The 8,307-nt window shown below is 43.5% G+C and overlaps 1 long non-coding RNA gene across 5 annotated transcripts; it reads left to right on the top strand.

Moving 5' to 3' along the window:
- The first annotated feature begins 465 nt into the window (after nt 1-465).
- On the top strand, nt 466-4,254 carry LOC125508486 (uncharacterized). Of its 5 annotated transcripts, none has more exons than XR_015604259.1 (6): nt 466-1,280; nt 2,030-2,219; nt 2,595-2,826; nt 3,086-3,175; nt 3,664-3,742; nt 3,828-4,254. It is a non-coding gene; the product is annotated as an uncharacterized LOC125508486 (long non-coding RNA). The 5 variants fall into 5 exon arrangements; XR_015604258.1 differs by having other exon boundaries at nt 467-1,280; nt 3,840-4,254; XR_007283538.2 differs by having other exon boundaries at nt 467-1,280; nt 3,086-3,180; nt 3,840-4,254.
- Nucleotides 4,255-8,307: the final 4,053 nt, after the last annotated feature.

The following is an 8,307-nucleotide window of genomic DNA, read 5'->3' as shown; positions in this document are numbered from 1 at the left end:
GTCGGTTTGGTTTGGCCAACTAGATTGGTTTTTCTTGCAATGAGAGAAGTGCTTAGCTTTGGGTTCAATCTTACGGTGCTCGATCCTAGTGACAGAAGGGAAACCGACACGTATTGTATTGTTGCCATCGAGGATAACAAGATGGAGTTTTCATCATATTGCTTGAATTTATCCCACTACATCATGTCATCTTACTTAATGCGTTAATCTGTTCTATGAACTTAATTTAAAACTATAAAAGGCTAGCCAACTCACCTCCACAAGGCTCCCCCGATTGGGGCCTCGTTGGCCGTTCGATCTGCCCCTCCAACTCAGTTGCACCGTTGGATCTTCACTTATAGTTAAATCATTTTTCACCTCGCAGTCATTTTACTGCCCAATGACAAGTGGGTTCGTCTCCCGCTTGCAGTGGCTGGGTCAGCAGCAGGTCATTTTCGGTCGGGTGAGCCTTTCCTCGCGCGCCCCGCGTCGCGTGTCCCGTGGCTTGCCTGGGGGCTGGGGCTGGAGCGAGGAGCCCATTGGGCACGACCGCACCAACCCTAGCTCCCGATCCAAAGCCACGCACTCCTCCCTCCCCCTCTCACAGCCGCCACACCCCATTCCTCTCTTCCTCCTCCCTCCTCCTTCCCAGATCCCTGCCACCGCCACACCGAGTCGGCCGATGGTGAGGTGAAGGAGGAGGGTAGGCGACCCGTCGCGATGGGATGAGGCTACAGGGAAGAGGGTCATGTCGCGTGGTGGCCCAGATGCGGCCGCCCCATGGCCGGCCTCGACGAGCACGGCCTCGATCCGGCCTCAGCCGGAGGACCTCGAGCCGAGGAGTGCGGCCTCGATCGGGACTCGGCATCTGGGGCGACGACGGAGGAGGAGGGGAAAGCAGGGGAGCAGCAGCCAGCATCTGGGGCGGCGGCGGCTGGACTCTTCTCCTGTCTCGCCTCGGCCGCCTCCTCTCCTCCCCGCGTCGTCGGCCCCTCCCTCCTCCTCCCTCCTTCGTCCTCACAGCCGACCATCTCCGTCACTTGGGCCCCATGGCAACGACAGGGTCTTCCGGTCGGGATTTAGACGAGGAAAAGGTGAAATCGAGCGTCTCGATGGTGCCATGACTGATACACGGCGACGGCTAGCGTCTATGAGCGCCACACATGGTGCAGCAGGCTCGGCGGGCAGTGGGCGCGGCAGGCTCGGCAGGCAGCGGGCGCGGCGGTCAAGGCCAGGGGCGCGGATTGGGGGAGATGCGCACACGAGGAGCGACGGCGACCGCTTCTGCTGCCAACACCGAAGTGAGCTTCACCCAATCTCTTTCTTACTCTATCCGTGCGGCCTCCTCCCCTTGGCCCCTGATTCATCGATGAGGCATGCCATGGTTGTGTGTTCGCAAACCCTTCCCTTTTATCTTCTTCTCAGGAAACGAGGCATGAGGAGACGATGCTCTTCTGCAGCCTCATAGTTTCTCTTTGATTTTAGCTATATGTAGCCACTTTTCTTGATTAAGTTCAGAAAATGGCAATGGGTGGTTGAATAGTTCAAGTTGGTTCATATGCTTTGTGTAAAATTGTTTTCATAGATCATGTTATGCACTTAGAATGCATCCAATCATTTTTTACTTCGCAAGATGATGTTGCGAGCGTACATTTAGACTGGACAGAGATAGCAATATACCAAGAGTTCTAAGAATTGGATTCATAAAAGCAGGGATGTTATTGATTCATCTAAGCTGCTCTATCTAATTGTATTTTATTAAGACCCTGCCATTTTAAATATAGCTTTTACATTCCTATTTGGTAAATAAGTGCTAACAGAAAGACGGAAACACACTTTTTAAAATGTTTTGTGCTAGGTAAATGATGCTGCACAACAAAATACGATTGCCTTTGTGTCTTACATAACTCATTTGTGTGTATTCAGGCCATACTGCCAGTACATTCCAAGTGGAATGGAGTACCCAGTTTTGTCCAGAAAGTTGTGGCCTTCCGGTGGTTCTTTTGCAATGAGGGTTTCAATGCTAACCATATTGCATTTCCATTTTCAGGGTGTCCTTTTACTGGGTACCCACCCTCCAGTGCATATATTTGCATGATGATGTAATGTTAGACCAACTTTCTGGTTTAAGTCCATTGTTTGGCGCCAACGTGCATTTGGTGTTGATTGCTGGCTGGCCGACTGCGGTGTGCTACCGGCGATGAGATCCAGGAGGAGGTGGCGGCGAACAGGGAGTCGAGGTAGGGATGAACTTCCGATTAAGATGCAGAGCTGCTGTTTTTATCATGTTGTTCTTATCCTGCTCACTGTGATATTTGTGGAAAATATTTGCACTGTGGTTTGGTTAAGATATAGAGCTACTATTTTTATTCTGCATTACCTCGTGGGTCTTATTATATGGATTAAGTACAAGGCATCTGTGGTTCAAAAGTTTTTAGTAACTTTTGTTTATCTTTACTGTCTGGTGTCGAATTGACCGATTAGTCGGTTGAGTTGATTGTAAATGATTGCCCAATGTGGTTATCTGAAGATTGTAGTTTACCATATATGCTTACTACAAAATGCTTATTTCGCTTCACATGTAAGGCTGTAACAGGATGCATTTCTCTCACCAGGACCTTTTTGCTTGCATTCTCGTGTCTTTTGGCAAGGAGAAAATTATCATTTGGAGGGGAAAAGACAGATGAAAACATGCAAGATAGTATATGCAATTGACATACCCTTCAGTTCTTGAATCAGAGTTCAGTGGTGAAGAACACTACAATTTTTTGGTTGATGGATTGGTCTGAATATATTGTAAGGGATTTTGCATGAAGTGGTTATTCAAAGAATGGACCCAATTTTATGGTGAGTCTCTCCTGTAGGATTCTACTAATGTTTATTTGGCTTGAAGAATGTTACATGACGTTTTTCTCTTCCCCTTGTGTATGACTTTTTCCTTACATTCCCGTATGTTTTGACAAAGAGCAAATATTATTTGCAGTGAAAAATACTATGATTAAAGCATACACGGTAGTAGCCTGAAATATTATTTGTTGCCTTAGTTATAATGATCTATATGAGGAATTTCATCCTGATATGTATGCATACATTTCTTTTGTTATAGATTTTACTGAATGGATATGGTATAACCTCCATGATATTTGAGTGGTCCAGAATCAAGACGCCCTGAGAATTTTACCCTTCGATGAACAATGCAAGGTTTCTTTTGCCCTAAATTTGAATCCCAAAGGAATTCAGCAGGAATTTAAAATTCTTAGTTGATGATTCATTTCAGTGTTTCAATGAGGCTAGATTATTTTCATAAAATGCCTGCTAAAATCATCCTTCGGTCATTTTTTACTACTCTTGTTTGGTTGTTTAATGCTGAGTAATCAAATATATTCCATGAAGTGCTTCTTGGTATTTTACAACCGTTTACTCTGAATTCTGGTCTTCATGCCTTCAGACAATTTTCAGGTTGCTTTTCCACGATTTCAAATAACTTACTGCGCTCTGAAAAATGATAATACTACAGGATTGTTTTTAATAATGCCAGTACTGCTCCATAAAATAAACATAGAACTACAAAGCTCATGTTCACTCCTGCAAAAAAATTTCGTAACAGTTAATTCTGCTGTAGTTGTAGATGTACATCCTTTATTCTCGCAACAGTTAATTCTAAGGCCATTCATATTGTTGTAGATTTTGCCTATTCTCTGAGATGGATGATGATGAGCGGTGCAACCGAAAATTCAGAGCTGGGCTTTACACACTTCAGTGGGTAAGTGAAGTTCCAGTTTTTCTTCTGTACCCTATTACTGCTCTCTTGTACAGAGAGCAGTGAGTTTATATTAGCTAAATGTTAGATTGGAATGCAGGAGTAGCATGACAACACCAAGGTGATGGACCAAGGAAACTAGAACTGTGTTGTCGTGATGTGGGTCGTGTCGTCTTCGTCCATCTCCATGGAGGCATATATACATAGGTTAGGTATAGGAAAGGAGACCGACTCCATGGAACTCTGACTGATGTGTAATGTCCTCATAGGACTGGACCGTTTACAGAGGGAGTACTTGAAAATAGATTCTTTATATATTGTTTGGTTCCATCAGCCACATAACCTAAATTAGCAATTAGGAATCTAAACAGTGTAGTGTAACCATTGTGCTTGCTGCAGTTTTACTTTAGTGTTGAAATGTTTTTGTTGGCTTGTTCTGTACTACGAAATATTTTTGTTTTCCCAGCCATTGTTTTCTAAATCCTATCAACATATTACCTGATTTGGCCTTTGAAGTTTCTGTTTTATAACGAGCTTTGCACCAGTCAACTTGAGTATGGTATGGTTTATTCTTTTCTGTTGCGGCTATTCGAGAGAAATTTAGAGCTCCACAACCTTCTGAAGACTTAGCAGAGATGAAACAATCAATCAGTTGAGATGCATCACATGATCTTTTTCTCTTGACATTTATGGGTATTGAACCCATAGATCAGCTTATCAATGGAACTCTTATCGGGTTGAGAAGGTGTCACAAAAACTAAAGAGCAGTTTTAACATGGTCCCTGATTAACTCTTACCTTCTTACCTATTATGTGAAGGGGGTAAGAGGGACCTTGTTAAAATTAGCGAAAACTCAAAAACAGGGCGATTATCTAAGGAAAGAAGCTAAGAAGCATCAGGAAGGACTTTTAGGATGGTACCGCGGTCAAATGCATCCTAGGATAGGTACTTTAAGAATTATGGTGTGTTCTTCTCCTTTTTTGTTTACCTTAGCCACATAGGTTAGCCTCAATTTATTATTATCCTTATGTTTAGAGTAGATGCTTCCATCAGAACTGATATCGCATTGACCTACGGCACCATCGTTTCTCAATCAAAACAATGTCAGCTTATAAATAACCATTAGAATAACTGCAGAAGTTTACTTCCATATGAGTGCATCTCTAAATAGAAAGGATCGCATCACAAGATCTATAATGCCTAGAAAACGAGACAAAAGGGGTGGGAATCGCCACAAAAAAGAGGGGAGATGCAAGATCAAGATAAATGGAAAGTAAATCCATGCATGCAGACAAATCCGAAATCAAAAGAGGTAAGAAATCGCACCGGTCGGCGGTTGAGGAAACGAAAGGAAGGGGATAAACAGTCTCCGCTGGATCCGCCCCTGCCGCTTCATATTCAGCTCCTCACGGGCCACAGGCATCGCTCTACGTGGGCTGGGCTAAATAACATATGGGCTATCCTAATACCTCCTGATCCCTATATCTCTGTATATGCACAACAAAGACATGTTTTTTTCTTAGGTTTCTTATCTTTTTCCCTCTTTTTTTGTAGGAAAAAGATGCACGGCCAGGTTTCTCATCATGATAACCATGTTTTCAAACTTGCTAAAAAAATACAACCATGACAACTTTACTCTCTCATCATAGTGGCCATATTCATATTATGCAAAGTTTCCCATTTCCCAGACTATTATTTAACAAAATAATAAACATGTTTAAAAAATAGCATGATTTAGTTGAAGGTTCTTGCAGCATGAAACTATTTCCATCGACAACATGTCTTCAGCAGGTCTCTGCGCCATTTGGCGCAACGGGTCAACTAGTACTCTAGATGCAGGTTGGAGTCGGTCGATGTGTGGAGTAATAGTAGTAGATGCAGGCAGGAGTCGGTCTACTTGATACGGATGTGATGCCTATATTCATGATCATTGCCTTAGATATCGTCATAACCTTGCGTTTTTCTATCAATTGCTTGGCGGTAATTTGTTCATCCACCGTAATATTTTCTATCTTGAGAGAAGCCTCTAGTGAAACATATGGACCCTGAGTCTACTTTCCATCATATAAGTTTCCAATCTACAATTTTAGTTTCCTATTTACTTTCTTTGCAATCTTTTACTTTCCGTTCCATAAACAAAATACCAAAAATATTACTTTACCATTTATCCATCTATATCAGATCTCACTTTGCAAATAACCGTGAAGGATTGACAACCTCTTTATCGCGTTGGGTTCAAGTTGGTGTTTGTTTGTGCAGGTATTTGGTGGCTTGTGCATTGTCTCCTACTGGATTGATACCTTGGTTCTAAAAAGGTGAGGGAAATACTTACTCTACTTTGCTGCATCACCCTTTCCTCTTCAAGGGAAAAACCAACGCAAGCTCAAGAGGTAGCAGGGCATGCGGTGCAGCGCCCCGCACCTGGCCGAGACGCACTAGCCTCAGGGCAGTGCTCCTAAGGCCTCAGCCATCCCTCCGATCAGCGGAACTCCCAAGGATGGCACTCTTAAGGCCACGATTGCCCATCAGATGACCAAACTCGTGAGGTTCCCCAGCCTCGGGGGGCACGGGACCCCGCCAACGCTTCCACCCTCGTCGAGCACCCGGTGTACTTCGTCAGCACGGTGCTGCGTGATTGATACGTCTCCAACGTATCTATAATTTATGAAGTATTCATGCTATTATATTATCAACCTTGGATGTTTTATATGCATTTATATGATTTTTGGGACTAACCTATTAACCTAGAGCCTAGTGCCAGTTTCTGTTTTTTCCTTGTTTTTGAGTTTTACAAAAAAGGAATATCAAACGGAGTCCAATTGACGTGCCAATTTTTGATGATTTTTATGGACCAAAAGAAGACCCCGGAGTAAAATAGTTGGGCCAGAAGAGTCCCGGGGCGTCGACGAGGGTGGGGGGTGCGCCCACCCCACCAGGCGCGTGGGCCTGCCTCGTGGACGACTCGGGCATCTCCTTGGCGTGAGACTGACGCCAAAAATTCCTATAAATACAGAAACCTTTAGAAAATAACCTAGATCAGGAGTTCTGCCGACAGAAGCCTTCGTAGCCACCGAAAACAAATCTAGGCCCTCTCCGGCACCCTGCCGGAGGGGGCCATCATCACCGGAGGGCATGGAGGAGGATCCCGGGGGGCCATTATCGTCATGAAGGCCAAGGACCAGAGGGAGAACCTCTCCCCATCCAGGGGGAAGCCATGAAGGAGGAAGCACAAGGGGGGAACCTCTCCTCCTCTCTCTTGGAGGCACCGGAGTGCCATCGAGAGGGGAATCATCGCCGCGGTGATTGTCTTCATCAACATCACCATCATCATCTCTTTTACGCGGTCCACTCTCCCACACCCCGCTGTAATCCCTACTTGAACATGGTGCTTTATACCACATATTATGATCCAATGATGTGTTGCCATCCTATGATGTTTTGAGTAGATATCCTTTGTCTTTGGGTTGATTGATCATCTAGATTGGTATGAGCTGTATGTTTTACTTTGGTGCTATCCTATGGTGCCCTCCGTGTCGCGCAAGCATGAGGGATTCCCGCTGTAGGGTGTTGCAATACGTTCATGATTCGCTTATAGTGGGTTGGTGAGTGACTCAAACACAAACCTGAGTAAGGGGGTTGTTGCGTATGGGAATAAAGAGGACTTGATGCTTTAATGCTATGGTTGGGTTTTACCTTAATGATCTTTAGTAGTTGCGGATGCTTGCTAGAGTTCCAATCATAAGTGCATATGATCCAAGTAGAGAAAGTATGTTAGCTTATGCCTCTCCCTCATATGAAATTACAATAGTGATTACCGGTCTTGTTAACAATTGCCTAGGATAATTCCGCACACCGATCCACCATTATTCCAGACTCTCTATTTATAATACTTAGTAATATATTCTAACTTTATGATAACAACACCTAATTTCATATTTTAGCTCTCCGATATCATACAAAATTATCCATTTCATACCCACAACATAGTTTTATTTCTCGTTTCTCGTTGGAAGCAAACGTTCGGTGTATGTAGAGTCATATCAGTGGCAGACACAACTTGAGAGAATATTTATCTTACCTTTAGCTCCTTGTGGGTTCGACACTCCATACTTATCACTTCCACCTTTGGAAATTGCTACGACGATTCCCTGCACTTGGGGATTATCAAGCTCTTTTCTGGCACCGTTGCCGGGGAGCAATAAGTGGGGTTGATATTATCGTGTGTGCTTGTTTGCTTTCTTCACTAAGTAGATTTTGTTTTTCCTTTTTTGTTTCTATTTAGTTGTGGGCGAAACATACAAAAAATTTAATAGAATGAAAAAACAATTTTTTTTACTTGCCTCTCATGTCTAAAAAGTTTTTCAAAAAGAGAAGTGATTGGAAAGTTATGCATTGAAGAAGTGAGGGTCGACCTTGAGCACTCGTGTTCATGCTCACGGAAACAATGTAGATTTTTTCATGGAAGTTTCTCTGTAAATAATTGTCCCCTTATATATATCCATTGTATTATAAAAATAATGTGCCAAGATTTGGTTTTAGAATGATTAGATTGCTTTTTTACTATGTGC

Source organism: Triticum urartu, chromosome 5A (genome assembly GCF_056163025.1).
Source record: "Triticum urartu cultivar PI428250 chromosome 5A, HENAU_Tu73, whole genome shotgun sequence".
In the NCBI taxonomy this organism is placed as follows: Eukaryota; Viridiplantae; Streptophyta; class Magnoliopsida; order Poales; family Poaceae; genus Triticum; species Triticum urartu.
Note: the sequence above shows the minus strand (reverse complement) of the source record. Positions and strands in the feature narration are given on the sequence as shown.